The sequence below is a fragment of the Ictidomys tridecemlineatus genome, chromosome 10 (genome assembly GCF_052094955.1).
Source record: "Ictidomys tridecemlineatus isolate mIctTri1 chromosome 10, mIctTri1.hap1, whole genome shotgun sequence".
In the NCBI taxonomy this organism is placed as follows: domain Eukaryota; kingdom Metazoa; phylum Chordata; class Mammalia; order Rodentia; family Sciuridae; genus Ictidomys; species Ictidomys tridecemlineatus.
Window position 1 is genome coordinate 59,449,685 of NC_135486.1, and position 18,073 is coordinate 59,467,757.

The 18,073-nt window shown below is 52.2% G+C and overlaps 1 non-coding gene across 3 annotated transcripts; it reads right to left on the reverse strand.

The window, feature by feature from the left end:
* Positions 1-1,034: 1,034 nt before the first annotated feature.
* Positions 1,035-9,270, reverse strand: LOC101962256 (uncharacterized Ccsap). Of its 3 annotated transcripts, none has more exons than XR_013426603.1 (5): positions 9,047-9,270; positions 7,196-7,704; positions 6,204-6,552; positions 3,099-3,174; positions 1,035-2,414 (listed from the first exon to the last, which is right to left on the reverse strand). It is a non-coding gene; the product is annotated as an uncharacterized Ccsap (transcript). The 3 variants fall into 3 exon arrangements; XR_013426604.1 differs by having other exon boundaries at positions 1,035-1,138; positions 2,336-2,414; positions 3,099-6,552; XR_013426602.1 differs by having other exon boundaries at positions 3,099-6,552.
* Positions 9,271-18,073: the final 8,803 nt, after the last annotated feature.

Here is an 18,073-nt window from a genome sequence, read left to right on the forward strand (position 1 = left end):
TCCCAAACTGTCACCGGCACTCTACACTCATGTTCTGGGGAAAAATCCACACCTCCACCAGGCTCTGCATCCCAAATACCCTCTGAATCCTTCAAGAACTCAACGGGAACTCAAGGAGTGGGCACCTGGAGGCAACAGGATACGCCCTATTCCCAGCAGGATACACCTTAAACCTGGAACCACCCTAAACCCAGATCGCCCTAAACCCAGATCCATCCTGAACCCGGATCCGCCCTGGTCCTTGAGCAAGGTCACCTTTCATGCAATGTCACTGCAAATGACCTGGGTCCAAGGCAAGCCCATTTCCACAATGGAGAGTCCTCCCTCTAAGCAACATGGGGTAGGCTGACAAGGAAATTGCCATGCGTCATTCCTACTTGGCTATGGCTCTCAGCAGGACTCCCTAAGGAAAAGAAAAACAATTGATATTTGCTACACAGGCATATAGATTCAACATAAGAAAACCTGCTGGCCAGTCATGGGGGCGCACACCTGTAATCCCAGTGACTTGGAAGGTCGATGCAGGAAAATCACAAATTGGAAGCCAGCCTCAGCAATTTAGTAAAACCTGGTCTCAAAAATAAAAAGGGCTGGGGATGTAGCCCAGTGATAGAGCACCCCAGGTTCAATCCCCAGTTGTGAAAAAAAAAAGAAAATAAAATGGGAAAACTGCTGGTGACTAGGCCTGACCACAGTGGGCCAGACATGAGCAGTGAGAGTTCACCCTCTATGCACCATCCTAGGCTCCCACCTCCAAGAGCCCTCCTCCCTATGCCTCCAGCACTGCCTCTCCTCCTGGGTATCACCCCATCCTGTCTGCAGGACTTGTCCTAAGTCAGTGAGGCCACAGTCCATGAGCTTCCTCCACCCCCATTTCTCTCCTTCTCAGAAAGCTCTTCTCCATGTGGCAAGCTCTGCTCCCACCTCTCCTGGTCCCTCCCACTCTGCTCCCTCCATCAGCCCTCCCAGAGTCCCTCCACGTTGCCAGAAGTTCAATCCTTGTCCCCAACGCTGATCCAATAACAAGGACACAGTTTTGAGAAAAAGGAAAAAGGTTTATTACTTTGCTAGCAAAGGAGAAACAGAGGGGACTCCTGTCCCAAAGGCTATGCTTCTGCCCATCAGCAGGAACAGGGGGCTTTTAAAGAGGTGATTCAGAGAAAATAAGATTACAGAGGAGAGATTAGGGAAAAGATCAGGGAAATGAAGATCAGGGAAATGAAGATCAGGGAGGAGGTCAAGGAAACAAAGATCAGAGAAGAGATCGAGGAGAAGTTGTTTGGGGAAAAGAAAAAAAAAAAACACATGTAAATTTCAAAGCCACAAGAGATATAGTCAAAGCATCAAGTGAACCGCTGTTACATCCAGAGACACCTCCCTGCTTCTCTCTGCATGTCTGTCCCTGTCTCGGTCTCTCCTTTCAGTCCCCCCAACACAGACATCCCCAGGAGCCCCTGTCTACTCCACCCTCTTCACGAACCCTCCCCCCATGTAGGTGCTAGAACATTTCCCCAGCCTCCCCTGCAGCCTGGGCGCAGTGCTGAGATCCAACCTCTGCTCCGCAGCAGCTCCTGGCCCTTGCCTGGATCCCGGTCAGCCAGGGCCAGGAGTAGCTCCCTGTAAGAGGAGGACACCACAGCTGAGTCCCTACAGCAGCAGCTGCAGTACAAAGACCAAAGTACAAAGTGCTGCAGCCTCAGAGCAGAGGTGCCCCCTGGAGCCAGAACTTCCTCTCAGAGCTCCAAGCCTGCTGCTTCAGCCCTTCCAGAGAACCTGGGAGCCACTGGTCAGCTGGATTTAGCCAGATGGATCTCTGTGATGTGCCCATAAGTGCTTTCTCTCAGCACACTGGACTGTCCCAACCCCTTCCTCTGTGGTAGGCTTTCCAGCGCCCTGGAATTCCTGCACGTTCCCCTCTTTAAACTCTCTCACCTCTCTTCACTCACCATCCCTGCTTGGGACCAGGAGTCTGCTCAATGTCCAGCCCCTTGCTGGTCTCCCCACCCTTCCAGCCCACTGGCCATGGGTTCTCCAGCTTAGCTCGTCAACCTCTCCTGCTCATGCGTCAGAGCCACCTCTTCCTCCCCGCACCCCAGCCCTTCTGCTGTCCCAGTTTCTGCGGACAGCATCATCATTCTCCCAGGTCCAACCAGGGAGTCAGCAGTCTCTGAGGTCTGCAATCACATGCTGGGACCACCACAACCCCTATCCCCTAGTTGGGGCTGACCAACACAGTTCTCAAGTGAGGGCACAATCACAAGCATGGAGCACCTTTGTGGGCCTGCAGAGAGAGAAGCCAGACCTGAACAGAGGGTCTGCATCCAGGCAGGCCTACCTGAGTGCTGAGCTCTCGGGGATTCCTGGTCCATATCTGCCAGGGAGCCACAGCTGATCCGGAAGGAGCTCGCCTGGGACTAGAGAAACCAAGAAGATGAATGTTGAAGACCTTCAACTGCAACACAAGCTGTTCAACTGACCCTTCTTTCCTGCCTGCAATGCATGAGGCTGGAAGTGCTCCAGCCAGGACCAGCCACACCTGCCCAGATGGTGAAGCTCTCAGGGAACACTGGATGCAGCCCTCTGTTGACAAACTGACTTTCTTTCTTACTGGTGGACACTGAAAACTATTTTCCTTCTGCTTCGGCTGCAGAATGTATAAGGCGGAGTGTGGCCTGTTTGTATGCACAACTCTGCTCTATCTTCTACTCTTACCTTTTCTTGCTTGATTTCCTCTCCTAATGATTCTATTTTTTGTATTATTTCTATTTTTAGAAGGTTTTAAATAATTTTTTTAACTGCTTGAAAACTGTTAACTCTCCAGAATGAACATAAAAGATTGGCATTTGCGGGCTGGGGATGTGGCTCAAGCGGTAGCACGCTCGCCTGGCATGCGTGCGGCCCGGGTTCGATCCTCAGCACCACATACAAACAAAGATGTTGTCCGCTGAAAACTAAAAAAATAAATAAATATTAAAATTTCTCTCTTTCTCTCTCTCTCTCTCTCTTAAAAAAAAAAAAAAAGATTGGCATTTGCAATTTTTAACTCAATGAAACTTGCAGAAGGGCTGGAGATGTGGCTCAAGTGGTAGCGCACTCACCTGGCATGCGCAGGACATTGGGTTCCATCCTCAGCACCACATAAAAATAAAATAAAGATATTGTGTCCACCTAAAACTAAAAAATAAATATTAAAAAAATTGCAGGAGTTTGTAATATGAAACTCACATTGGAGGCAAACACGTTAGACATTTTAATTGGAAATCAATTCCAAAACAGATTTAAATTCTTCCTAAGTTGAGGAGGGATATGAGTAAAACTAAGGGGTATGAGTAAAACAAGGAATGAGTAAAACTAAGAATCAGTAGTTTGCGTTCCCATTCTTCAATACGGTCTGTGAATCCTGTAGGTGCTGGGACGAGGACAGGCCAAAGTTGGAAGGAGCCGCCTCTGAGCCTCATCCCCTGCCCACCTGTAGCTGGCGTGACTGCAACCCTGAGGGGTGTTGTCTACCCCAATGTGAATTTGGAATATTCAGCTTTGGAACCCCGTCATTGCACAGAACAGCTAGTGTGGGATCTCTTCCCAGTGAGCATGGCTGTAAGGATGAGGATGGACTGGCAGCACCAAGGTCCCCACCATCCCTGGCCTCAGGTGGCTGCCAGGTCCCAGGGGGCACTGGAGTCCATGCACAGTGGGTGGTGAGAGCTTGCAGTGTGCATAGCCATGCCAAGGGCAGGACATGGGCCACCGTGGCCTCAACCTCCAGGCTCACTGAAAGGTCTGTGGTTCCCAACTTTGAGAATTGCCAAAAGCTACAGACTCCACTCCAGAAATCAGGACCAAGCACTGCCTGCCTGCCTGCATACGCATCCCTGCTGCTCACAGGCCCCAGGTAATAGCCTTTCTCCTGTTCCTCAGACAGCACCTAACTACAGCCACTACAAAGTTTTCAGCAGAAGCTTGCCATTTCATACCTACCAGAAATGCAGTGGGTGGGGGCCAGCCCAGAGGGCCATCAAGGGCCAGATCAAGCACACGGGCCCCAACCTACTGCACCCTTCACTGGTGTCTAGACGTTTCTAGAAGCATTCAACCTCTAATTTATAGTGGTTTGTCTTGGGTTTTTTACTTTACACCAGTATGAATGCAATATGCATGTAGAAATAGTACTTTAAATTTTCAGTTTTCACCTTTTCCCAGACTGGCCATGTACAGTATGAAGCTCTTAGGGCACTGGAGAGCAGCTGCTCCTGGTCAGCTGCCAGCACAAGGCACAGTGGCCCTGGGCAGGGTGCCTACTGCTGAGCCGGGATGTTCAGGGTCAGGTGTGGGAGGCCAACCTTACGGGTGACTGAGTTACACTCCCCAACTAGGTGCTGAGGCGCTCAGTCACAGAAATGGGTGTGTCTTGCTACAGCCCCATGGGTGAAGTTATGCTCACCTGTTCCTTTGTAATATAACCCCTTGCCCTGTTTAGGATAGAATCTTCCATAGAAGTGCCTTGTGTGTGTCCCCTCCTCTTACTGTGCCCTTGGGTGTGGCCTACCCAGGTGTCAGTCAACCTGCTGACAGTGGACATCATGAAGATAGACTCAGCCCCCTGAAACCTGACCCCTTGCCTCATTTGATTAGCTTCTCCTCAATAAAAGGGTCAGCGCTTGATCTCGCTCTCTCTCTTCCTGCGGATCCTTAAGGTCAGAGGAGCCGTCACAGCAACCCCAAAGAAAAAGGTATTTGTGTCTCTTGTGTGGTTATTTCATGCAGCCCAGTTAGCCCAGTTTGACTGGAGTGACCCCTGAGCCTTTTAGTTGTGAGAACAGAAACCCGGCAGTCAGGTACATCCAAGGCACTTCCAGCTGAAGATATCAGGGCGAAGCCCACATGCACCCAGGAGCGTCTCCCCGACATTCTACCACAATCCTACAAACAGCTCTGTATGCTTACTGGCCCCCTCAATCCTGAGTTAAGTAAATCTGTGGCATGATTATTATTAAATTTTTTGGTGGTGGGGGAGGTTACCAGGGATTGAACTCAGTGGCACTTGACCACTGAGCCACATCCCCAGCCTATTTTGCATTTTATTTATATACAGGGTCAAACTGAGTTGCTTATCACCTTACTTTTGCTGAGGCTGGCTTTGAACTCATGATCCTCCTGTTTCAGACTCTTGAGCCGCTGGGATTACAGGTGCATGTCACTGTGCCCAGCTGTGGCATGTTTATTCCAATAAATGAAAATTCTAACCGAAAATTGGGACTTAAGTGAGTCAAACAAAAATATTAGTCAAAGACAGAAGTAATCTGCTCACAGTTGTTGAGGAGAGAAATGGGTATGAGGACCTGGTGCACTGCAGAGGATGTGGCCTGGGAATTAGAGAGGCACAAGGCTCTGAGCCTGAGAGTGGGCCTCTGAAGGGCACTGAGACAGTTGAGAATCAACCAGATGGCAGTGGTACATGCCTGTCATCCCAAGAAGTTGAGAGGCTGAGGCAGGAGGATCACAAGCTGGAGGCCAGCCTCAGCAATTTAACAAGACCCTGTCTCAAATTAAAAAATAAAAAGTTGGGATTGGGGCTGGGGCTGGGGCTCAACGGTAGTGCACTTGTCTGGTCTGTGTGAGGCAATGGGTCCGACTCTCAGAATCGCATATAAATAAATAAAATAAAGGTCTATCAACAACTAAAAGAATAAAATAAAATAAAAAAGGAAGTATTTCCTCAATTAGTTGTAACCTTTAAAAATAAATAAAATAAAACAAAATAAAAAGTTCCAAGGTTGTGACTCAGCAGTAGAATGCCCAGGGTTCTATCCCCCTAAACACACACACAGTCATGAACCAGCCTCTCCAGTGGAGACCTGGGGCTGCTCTCAGGGCCCAACAGTTGTCCATCCCACCCTCCTCCTTCAGCCAACCTGCAACTTTTTTTTTTTTTTTTTTTTTTTGGTATCTACTTGGATTGAACTCAGGAGTGCTTAACCACTGAGCCACATCCCCAGCCCTTCTTATTTTTTATTTTGAGACATGGTCTCACTAAGTTACTCAGGGCCTCGCTAAGTTGCTAAAGCCAGCTTTGAACTTGCGACTCTCCTGCCTTAGCCTCCAGAGAAGCTGGGATTAGAGATGCAGCCAGCATACCTAACCGTTTCCTGTTTCCTTTTGGTCCTGGCAGTGGCCTGATTGGCTCCACAGCAAGGAGGACTCACCTGTGTTTGGGAACAGTCCAGGGGCACCTGGCCAGTTTGAAGTTCTGACGGCAGGGGGTTTACTGGCATTGTTTCCTGGAACAGACCCAGGCCTGAGGCACAGCCCTCCTGCCTTCCTCCCACTCTCAAAGCAAAAATGCCCATTAAAAGAGAGAGAGCTGGGGAGGAGGTGAGGTATGACTGGAGGCCCCATCAGCTGCTTCCTGGGATCCAGCTGCTTTTGTTGTCTGGGTCTAGACGCTGTGTCTAGGATTCCTGTGGTGATGTCAGGTTCCACTTCTCCACACCCACATAGTCCTTTTGCACTGGGTGTTTAGTCTCAGGTGCTCACCAGCCATGTCACCACCACCTGTTTAGAGAAAAGTCCATACAAATCCTTGGGCCTTTAATTGTTTATTTATTTTATTTCTTTTTTTTTTTTTTTTTAGTTTTTTAATATTTATTTATTAGTTTTCGGCGGACACAACATCTTTGTTTATATGTGGTGCTGAGGATCGAACCCGGGCTGCATGCATGCCAGGTGAGCCGATACTGCTTGAGCCACATCCCCAGGCCATATTTATTTTAAATTGATTAATTTATTTTTATTTCATATTATTTTGGTATGGGGGATTGACTCCAGGGGCATGCAACCACTGAGCCACGTCCCAAGCCCTTTGTATAATTCATTTAGAGACAGCTAAGTTGCTTAGCACCTTGCTAAATTGCTGAGACTGGCCTTGAACTCCTGCCTTGGATTGAGGTGTGCACCACCGTGCCGAGCACCATTTTTTAATTAGTTTTTTTTTTCTTTTTCTTTTTTTTTCTTTTGGTGCCAGGGGTTGAACTCAGCTGGGCCTTGCTTTTGCTGAGGCTGGCTTTTAACTCACAATCCTCCTGTCTCAGCCTCCAGAACTGCTGAGATCACAGGCGTGCATCAATGCACCCGGCTAATTAGTTTGTTTTTAATGTTGGAAATGAAGAATCACTTTCTCTGGATACAAGTCTCTTACCAGACATACAATTTGCAAACATTTCTCCCATCCTGAGGGCCCTCTTCTCACTTTCTCGATGGTCTCCTTTGCAGCACAGAAGTTTTAGTTCTGATGAAGTTCACTTGGTCTCTTCCTCCTTTTGTTGCTTGTGTTTATGGCCACGGCTCACTCTCAGTGGCTAGGTGGCTGTGTTAATGTTGTGACCCATTTCGCTGACCGTATGCATGGGTGAAGGAGGACTCCAGCTCTGTGTGTTGGCAGGGGATGCCCAGCTTCCCCAGAACCATTTGATAAGAATGCTGTTCTTCCCCTCATTGAATCGTCCTCACATTTTTGTGTTAATTCACTCGACCATCCACCAAGGACCGAAGAGAATGGAAGCTGATCCAGTCAGCATGCTGTTCCAGGCCAGTACCAGAGTGGGGCAGGCAGGCACCCAGCAGGACAAGCCGCCTCTTCTGAGCACTTTGCAAACATCTCTGGTCACCCTCATAGCAATGCCCTATGGGTAAAGCCATTATTCCTTCCTGCAGGAAAAACAGGCACAGAGAGGTGACATGATTAGGGTGAGGGCATCTGGCTGGGGTCAAACCCCAGAGGGTTGGCTCCCAAACATGCAGAACATAGCTCCAGCCATTTCTCCAGTTCATGGAGAAGAAAATGCTACTGTTTTTAGAGAGGAAACAGCAGCATCTGCATGGCAGGACTGGGTGGGCATCAGGGTCCACCTGGTGGGACCGGGTGGATGTCAGCATTCCTGTGGTAGGACTGGGAGGGTGCCCAGCTCTGCTGTCCTGCTCAGCTGCCAGGTCCCAGGTCAGCAGAGGGCCTCACAATTCAGGCTCTGTAGCTGGGTGTGGTGGTGCATGCTTATAATCCCAGCAGTTCAGGAGGCTAAGGCAGGAGGATCACAAGTTCAAAGCCAGTCGCAGCAAATTAGCAATGTCCTGAGCAACTTAGCAAGACGCTGTCTCAAAATGCAAAATAAAAAGGACTAGGGATGTGGCTTGTGATTAAGCACCCTGGATTCAATCCCTGGTACCAAAGAAAGAAAAAGAAGAGGAGGAAGAAATCTGGGGCTCAGTCTTGAACACAGCAGGTGTTGGAGGCTTCCTCAACCCCACTTAGGTCTAGCCGCCTCTCCTGGAAGGGTTTGAACACAGGGAGCCACAGGCTTGGGGGCCTGTGCACAGACTGTGCCCTCATGAACACTCTGGGGCTGTGGGCCCCTCAAATGCAGCCTTTCCCGAAGATGCTCTCGCTCAGACAGGAAAAGCAACACGTGAGAGTCCACATGCAGGACACTGTGGTCATCCATACTCAGGAAAGGGAGACACTCCAAATAGTAAAGGCTGATGCTGGCCAGCTGCCTCGTCAGAGCGCAGTACAGGTGACCTTCAATTCTGAAGGGGAGGTGGTGGGTGCCCAGCACCAGCATCCACCTGACTACCGTGGGATTACAAATTTGTAATATAGGCCCAAAGGAAATCACACCCCATCCCTGCAGGGTCTGTTGCCCTGTAGAAAGTATCAAGAAGAAGTCGGCCAAAGGCCCTTTTCCACAAGAGACACCACTCGCGCCCTTGTACTGTGACAAATCACCACAACTAGTGGCTGACCACCAAGCTTACCAGCCCACACCTCTCAGGGTCAGACCTCTGAATTGGGTCTCGACTCAAGTGGCCACCAGTTTAGTCCCTTCTGGAGGCTCCAGGGAAGAAGCCAGTTCCTTAGAGGCCATCTGTTTGCCGGGCTCATGGCCCCTCCTGCCAAGATATCACTCTGACCTCTGCTCCCCTATTCCCCCTCGACTCTGAGCCTCCTCCTCCCTTACTAGGACCCCACCCTCCCTGAACTAATAATACACACGAATCAGAAGGCAGGCTGCAGAATAAGCTCCCATCTGGGAAGTCCATCCTCAGCCACACCCAGAGAGTCCCTTGGCACAGAAGGTCACGTCCCAGGACTACCGGGGGACATCCCTGAGGGCCACTGTTCTGTCCTCCATACTTCCAAGCAGCCTTCCTCTTCCAAGCAGCGAGCAGAGCCTGACTTGCAAAGGACCGAGAGCTGTTCTCCTCTTCACAGGCCTGGGAAAGACCACCCCCCCTGGGCGGGGCAGCGCCTCCAGGCTTGGCCCCGCCTCCAGGCTTGGCCCCGTCTCTGAAGGCACTGGGGTGGGGGGAGAGCCAGAGTGGCTTTGGCCTCGCTGCTTGCATGACAATGGCAGCCACCCCGTGATGAGCCCACACGCTGGAACAAACAGTGTTCTCTTTTTATTCACAAGGAAGTGAAAGCTCAGGGGAGCAAATGGACACCCTGTTGCTGAAAGCTCAGTCCTTGTCCAGATGCCAATCCAGTAAGGAGAATGCGGTTTTGAGAAAAAGGGAAAGGAGGTGTACACAGGGGGCTCCTGTCCCAGAGGCTGTGCTTCTCTGCCCGTCAGCAAGAACAGGGGGCTGTTAAAGAGGTTGCTCAAAGGCCACCCTCCATGTGGTCTCTGTTGCAGCTGTAATTCACCTGTTAATTTGGGAGGTCTTCTGCTGCCACCCCCAGAGTCTGGATTACCCCATTCCTGTGGTGTGTGTGTGCTCTGCCTGCATGGGGGGAAAGGTCATCCTGTGATTAGGGAGGGAGAGGTTAGGGAGGAGCAGGGGGAGAGGAGGAGAAAGAATCAGGCCCATTTTAAAACTCAGTGGCAGTGTCAAGGGCTAATTCAGAGCATGAGTGGACCCTGCTACAACCCCAAGGTCCTACATCTGGGGGCCCTCAAGCCTGCATAGTTGTTAGACTTGATCTGCTCTCCCCATCCACAGGACTGCTCACCTCCATCCTGCAGTCCTGTGGGTGCCAGCCAGAGGCACTGGGCCCTCAAATCTGGCAGGAGAGTTGTGGGCAGCGGATGCAGCCCACTCCAGCTTCTCCAGAATGCAGGAGCCCTTCGAGGCAGGAGCCATGCTCCCCTGACCTTGCTCAGTACACAGTAGGTGCCCCAAAATGGCCTGTTCCTCTGCCTTATTCGCCTCTGTGAGCATATCGGCCCTGGGCACAGCCCACCTGGAAGGTCTTCAGCAGTTCCTAGGCCTCCTTTACTCTGGAGAGGCAAAGCCAGCCTCTCAAACCCTTGGTGCTCCCCACCCTCTAGGCTGCTGTCAAGCCAAGATTCCTTTGCCTTCCACCTGGAAGCTTCAGGGATCTGTGAGCCTGTGTGCACTGGATATGTCCTGAGCTTAGACAAGGAGCTATACCTATTGCCCTTTGTCCTGCAGGGAGGGGAGGTGGGGGAGCCGGTCTGCTCCCTGCCTAGCATTGAGCAGGCATGGTGGCTGGTGGTCAGGTAACTACTGTCTGCCCAGATATGGGGCACAGCTTGGCTGAAACACTGAAGTGTAGTCCCAGTAGCTTTCAGATCAGGAGACCAGGAAGGCCACCTCCCCTGGGGCCCTGCTGCAGGACACAGGGGAGGTTTTCCAGGGTTCTGGACCTGTGGGCCATGGGGCTCTTCCTGCTCAGGACAGGGAGTGGGCACTGGCAAACCCACCAGGCACCAGTGGATTCAGAGCAAGGACATTGCACCAAGGCTTGGGAGGTGCTGGTGTGAGCCCTGCTGGGGGAGAAAGGGGAGGTGGCACCCAGAGACCAGAGAGGGCTCCCAGTGCCACAGGGTGCACAAACCTTCCTCTGGTGGCTCTGACTCTGGGGCTATGGGTGGTGCCTCCCCCCTGCTGGATGCTGTGTGTGAAGGGGGTTGGGTCCCCTTGCCTAGAGATGTGGTCACTTTTCATCACCCCCCCTGGTGTGGGGCAGGAGGTATTGACCCCCATAGCCCCACTACTCCAGGGCAGCCCCTCCCAGTCTCCAGAACGAACATTCCTTGTTGAGCTATGACGTGGCCCAGCTGTGACATGCCAGGTACAGGGGAGGTAAGTGGGCTCCGCCAGCCAGAGCTAGGCAAGTTCACAGGAAGAAGGAGCCCCGGGGTGCAGGTCCCTGTGAGTCAGTGACAGCAGGACATTGCCCAGCTCGCGAGGCATCTCCACATTTGGCCTGGAGGAAGCTGGGGCTGCAGGACCCCGACCAAGCCCAGGTCCAGGGACAGGGTCCCCTCATAGACAGTCGCCCCACCCTCCCTGAACTAATAATACACACGAATCAGAAGGCAGGCTGCAGGCCCTGGCCATGCAAGGAGAGAAGAGCGGAGCCTGCCCTGGCCTGTCCCCGCTGGCCTTGCCCGAGAGCAGCAGGGCTGCTGGGCGCCAGCAGGGCCTATATTGAGAGGATGAGCGGGCTGGGGGGAATGGCAGGCATGTGCCCAGCTGTCCCCACCCGCCCTGCCCTGGCTGCCTGCAGAGAGGGCTCTGCCGCAGCCTCTTCCTGCCCAGGCTCCCAGTCAGCCAAGGGCTGCAGAGAGACCCAGCCCTGTGCTCTGGCCCAGCCAGGACCACGTGGGGACTGCCCTCGAGGAAGGACAGGGATGCTCACAGGGACCAACAGCATGAAGGGGAACCCATGCAGGTCATGGAAGACAGAAGAGTCAGAAGCCTGCTCAAGGAAGGGGCAGCCCCCTCATCAGGGGACTGGCTGAGGTATCTAGAGGTGATACCTGCCTCTGTCCCTCCATCCCAGGAAGGAGCCTCCCAGGACACACCACTGGACAGCAGCAGGAGATGTCTGCTTGACAAGACACTTCCTAGTCCCACCAGCCTCGGTTTCCAGATCTAATAAATGGGAATACTTCGGGCTCCCAGAGGGAATTTTCCCCACCTGTCAGCTAGCAACCCTGGTGTAAGGAACTGTGTAGGTTCTGGGGCCACAGTACAAGAGAAGCGTGAGCCCTGCCCTCAGGGAGCACCGCAGACCAACAAGGCCCAGGTGAGAGACCTGGGCCTGATAGGGTGTGCAGCAGCTCAGGGCCCAGCCACCTTGCCCCCTGGGCAGGTGCACCATCACCTTCTGCACAGGGACCAGTCAGGAGCACACAGCTCTGTGCAGAAGTCCAGAAACCTGAGAGGGGTGGAGAGCTGTGAGCCTAGCCTTCTGCAACAGGTGTGGAGGCACAGGCGCAAGGGCTGAGCCTCCTGCCAAGCCCCCAGAGGAGGGACAAAAGAAGGACAGCCCGAGCCTGTACCATGGCCCCTGGACCACCCAGGTGGGGTTTGCAGGTTCCTTCTCCCCCAGCAGGAGACCCCGGAGGTGCCTCCAGGGCCTCCCTGGGCTCCAACATTTGTGTTTAAAACTGTGCTTTCTTACCCCAGGAGGTGAGCAAAAAGAGAATAGGACATTTGTCAGTGTCCCTCTGCTTCCTTCTAGAATCAGGCAGAGCATGTGAAAGAGGTCAACTGGGCCAGGAGTCTCAGAACAGAAGCCTGTGCCTGCATGGGCCTGATGCTGTCAGCTGGCCCTCAGGGTTCAGGGAGCTGTGCAGGGGCCCCAGGCTCTACCACCCTGTGCAGGCAGGTCCAGGCCAGGCCCCAGCTCCTTGTTTTGAAGGCAGGACTCTTCTGGAGGACAGACCAGACCCAGCAGGCCTCTTCCCCATAAGGCACATGGGCCAGGAGACAGCAGAGGGCCAGCGTCCAACCTGGGGACCCAAGCGCACACTTCAGCTCTGGCCTTCCGTCCCCCCAGGGTGTAGCAAGAAGATGACTCCTGGGCCCCTCCCAGAAGGAAGGAGACCAGGATCCTCCATCATTCAACACCCACAGGAGGACTCGGCATGGTCTCAGAGCCCAGGACTCCACATAGCTGGTTTAGATGCACCAAAGACCCACTGAATTACAGAGCCCTGGGGAGGAAGAACCTGATATTTCCAGTTTCCCTTTCCTGGAAGGGAGACTGGGCCCCTGTGGGGCTTGAGGTTTTGACCCCCTGGCCCTCTTCAATGACTTTGGAAAGGCTTCTGTACCTATCTTAGGCCAAAAAAGGGTACCACCTCACTCCCCAGGAGCCAGGGGCAAGCTGTGCTGGACACACTGAGGTAAAGCGCTGTCCGTGGGTCCCTCTCATCACAAACAGCAAGACCAGAGCTACTGGTCTGTTGCTGTGATCCCCAGCCAGCAAAGCTGGCACAGCACCCTCTTTACAGATGAGGATACTGAGGCTCAGATACACAGACAGATGGCGTGAGGGAGTGCCACCTGCAAGCTGGCAGTGCCAGCGTCCAGCTGCGTGTGTGCTAGCCCGTGCTCCCTTGGACTCCCTTCCTGCCACCGTGTGCTCAGGAGCCTGCTACCTGGGTGGGGCAGCTGTGGGGTCACCCCCAGGTGCCTGAGTACAGCTCCTCAGCCCTCCTGCAGCTGCCCATGCACCAGGCCAGTGGGTCCTAGTGGGTTCTCTGCTCCCTTCCCAGCTGGCCCTCTGTGAGGCTGGCAGCTCCCCAGCCCTGAAAGGCTGCAGCCTAAAGTGCCTGGTTATTAAAAAGGCAGAAGAGCTCCTGATAAGAGAGGGATGGCTTTACCATTCCTATTTAGACATCCGAAACACTCCCTCGTCCTCACCCTCTGCCACCAGATTCCCCTCCACCCGCGGGAAGGCTCATTTCACCACTCAGATGGAGCAGGCGCTGATGTAAAAATAGAGGCTGGCGGAGGGAGCTGGCACTGTGACTCACTGGGGTGGCAGGCTCCGCGACAGCTGTGCCTCCCCTCCCCCTCCTCTTCCACCTCCCAGTCCCCTGGCCCCTCCTCCCCTCCACCCTCCTCCCCTTCCTTTCCTCTCCCCTTCCCATCCTGCTCCTCCTCTCTTTTCTCTGTCCCTCCCTCTCCCCTTCCACTTCATTTTCTGCCCCCTCTCTCTTCCCTCTCCTATCCCTCTTTTCTATCCCTCCCTCTCCTCTCCCCCCTCTTCTCTTCTCTGCCCCATCCCTCTCTCCACTTTGTTCTAACCCTCCCCTCCCCTTCCCCTCCCTCTCTCCCTCTCCCTCCCTTTTCCCACACAAAGCAGGGACTCCAGGGCAGACAGGTGAAGCCAGCTGCCCAAGCAGGTCTCTTTCTTTTTCTTTCTTTCTTTTCTTTTTTTTTTTTTTTTTTTTTAATATTTTTAGTTGTAGTGGACACAGTACCTTTATTTATTTATTTATTTTTATGTGGTGCTGAGGATCAAACCCAGGGCCTCACACAGGCAAGACCTCCACCACTGAGCCATAACCCCAGCCCTCCTCAAGCAGGTTTCTTCAGACATTTACTAGTTAATGTTTCCCCAAGTTAGTGCATGATGAGGAAGAAGACCAAAATAGCACAGGCTTTCATCCTCCTGTGGTCTTTTAGGGTTTTCTATAGAGAATGTTCTGGCTCTAAGGACACTCCTGCCAGCCCCAGGGCATCAGTGGATTTAGAGGAAGTGAAAGGGCTGAGACCCAGGCTGCCCCCTCCCCACATTACTCCAGGGCCCCATTTCTCCCTGGCCAGCACCCAATGACTGAAATAGAGGCCCCAGAGTTTCATGCATCAACCAGCGCTCACCCATCCCCAGGTCAACAGCTCTCCATTGCTCTTCCCATAAAGGAGTATGCACTCAGCAAGGGGGCATACAAGCTGCCCCCATCCTGGGCACCATCCCACACCCCAGCCACAACCTCCCTCCAAAGCTTGAAAGGCCCACCTGAGCCTGCAGGAGGTGCCTGTGCTCCACCTGCCACCTCATTGGCACTCCTGAGAGGCTCAGTGGGACTCTCCTTTGTAGCAGGGGTCCAGTTTGCAGAGAGGATGATTTGAGTTGTTGTTTGATAAGTGTCTGTCTCCCATGTGGGACGGAAGCTCCCGAGGGCTGAAACCCCATTCTTCTGGCTAATCTTTGAACCTCGTAGGTGCTTAGTGACTGTTTGTTAAATAAATGCATGAATATCTGAGGCCTGGAGGGTGCCAATAAGCACGTCAATAGTGGGGTGACACAGTTCTGGAGCTGGCTGGAAATGAGCTGAATTCTGGATGCCTTGATGCCCCACCTCAGGCTGGTGAGAACCCCTGCCTGAGCACTCAGAGAACCAGAAAGCTGGGTGCAGGACACAGACATTCCCTGGCTGAGAAAAAATCCACCATCCCTTGGAAACAGGACCCCCCACCCCCATTCAGGACTGAGACTGATGCAGTGGGCCTCCCTCCTCAGCCCAGGTGCTGCAGGCCCCAGCTCTTTCCTGGCCTGCACAGACAGGTGCAGTCAGGGAAGAAACACAATCTCCCCCACCCACAGGGAGGGCCAGGTCTGGTAGGCTGGACCTGGCACCCCTGGAGTCTCAGCACAAGTGTCCTAGACCTCACTGGATCTAGTGTCCTGCTTTCCACCTGGCTGCCTGCATGGAGCACTAGAGGTTGAAAAAGGGGTGACCCAGAGGCAGAGGTGACATGCCCCAGCCACCTTAATGCATCACTGGAGAAGTTCAGGTACAGCCAACCTATGCTATGGAGTGATAGTGTGTCTCACACCACAGTCCCAGAGACAGCAGTGTGTGTTCAGGGAGGAGTGCTGGACTCCGGGCCCTGGAAGAGGCAGCTGTGACTTGAAGCATACCAGAGCTTCTCAGGGAAGACCTCAAGTTCCCCCCTTTGTGAAATCCTGTAGAGCAGCCTCCTGGCTCTCTCCTGTCATGAACTCTGCCCTCCAGACATGGAACTCAGCCTCCTAGGCAGCTTGGACTGAAGGCCTGAACTCGGCCTCTAATCTGAGTTCTCAGTGCACTATTGTCAGTCAAGTGTGCAGGGCTCTGTGGAGCCCAGGAAGAGAATGAGAGCCACAGGTGCCACCCTGCACACTGCCCAGCCTAAGCGCCTGCCACAGTTGACCAGCAGGTGTGATGAATCTGCCCACACTCCAAACACCGTCCACTAGAAATGGAATTTAGGGCTGCCGGGCTAGCCTGACCTTTTCTCTTCTGTTTATTAATTTTTGTTTTCCACTTTAATGCTTTTAATATTAATGGTACATGTTTGTTGGAAATGAAGTTAAAGAGACACAGAAGTATAAAAATGGCATAGTAATCACCTTGTCACCCCCACAGTGACTGATCACTTTGGCCTATTTCCTTTGTCTCTTTTGCCCTTCATTCCTGTTTTCCACAGTTCAGTGGATCCCTATGGGCCCTCAGCATGTTACCCTGAGGATCCAGGCCCCTGGACATCCAGCTGGTATCCTGGACACTTATCAAACTCAGTGCATGTTTGGGCCCAGGGAAACGATAGTCTTGTTAAGTTTTGAGATGGGGTCTTGCTAAATTGCCCAAGCTGGCAATCCTTATAATTGCTGAATTATAGGCATGGCCTCCACACCTGGTTAATTTTTTTCTTTCTTTCTTTCTTTTTTTTTTTTTTTTGTGGTGCTGGGGATTGAACCCAGGGCCTTGTGCATGTAAGACAAGCACTCTACCAACTGAGCTATATCCCCAGCCTTGGTTAATTTTCTTCTTTAAAGACCTATTCCTTTCTGTCCAACATTACCTCATAAATCCTTTCAGGCCTAGTTTGGGTAGCACAGTTGGCCCAGTGCCTGGGAGCATGAACTACTACCAAAAAAACACAAGATAAACAGCACTGATAAGATGCATCCTAGTTTAGATTTTTTTCTTTTTCTCTTAGAAATATCACGAGAGGTAATTCTTACATTTTCAAAGAGCCACACAATCCCCACTTTTGCTATCCTTTTCAATAGATGAGTGATGTCGAGCACTAGCCTCAAGCCTGCTGCCAGCCCTGAGACACCAGAGCCACCCTAGCAACACAGCGGGTCACAGAAGTGGGTCATTAACCCCACTCCACACAGGCTTGCAGCTTATTTAAGTGACTCAGGTCCTGGTTTGTGTCAGATGTGCCAATGTGTACTTCATACTATCAATGAAAGCTGGGTTCCTCAGAAACTCTAGAATTTAGCCCATCTTAAACTTTTATCCAAACTGGGTAGGGAAAAATATGTTTTTTAGTAAACATGTTATCATGCATGTGTTTTATTAAAATCTTTTTTTTTTATTTACCAACTGAGCTATTCCCCAACCCTTGTTTTACTAACATCTTAAACTTTACCAAGTAACTGGTTCTCCTGATATCTGGATTTGGCAGCATTAGTCTTGGAGGCCTCCAAGATTTCTGAAACCAGGCAGCAGGCCTGAAAGGACACGATACTGTTCAGCACGAAATACCACTACCATCTCACTCTGTCACAATTACACCTACAGAACTATTTCCTTATGGGTTTATTATCTTCATTGTGTCAGAATCTGTTTAATTTAGGGACCTCTGCTCTTAGGATTATTGACTAGTTACTTAAAAAAAATAGGTATTGCATTCTCCTATAGAAATTAAAACCTTTGTTGTGCCTTTAAAGCATGGGTGAGGGGTCCTCCTCCCTTACCCACCTCCCTTCTCCAGATGGGGCTCAGCCCAGCCCCAGGCTTCCTCACCCTCCTCCCACCTCGGGGGTGCTCCTCTTGGGTGCAAAGCAAAGTACTTCCCAGTTTGGAAGAGATGGTGACTATCTTAAAACTAGCTTTAGGCTGACTCTGAACTTCTGATCCTCCTGCCTCAGCCTCCTGAGACTCTGTCTCCGAATTTAAAGACAAATTAAAAAAAAAAAAAAAAAGACTGGGGATGTGGCTCAGTGATTGAAAGCCCCTGGGTTCAATCCTCGGTGCCAGGTGTGTGTGGGGGTGCTCACTAGACGCAGAGCACAGTTCCTTTAATTAGACCTGCAGATTCAACGGGGAGCCCCGTGAGTGCGGTGGAGATGCGCTCTGGGGACGCGGCCCTGGGCAGCACCATGGCCAGCGCCCGCCGCTTGTCCCGGCTCTGGGCGGAGGGAGGGAGGCAGCTCACCACCCCTGGGGGCCTGAGGCCACCCGGCACAGTGCCGGAAGGGGCGGGAGACGATTTCGTCTCCTTGGCTGCCCACCCGGGTAAACAGACGACAGACACG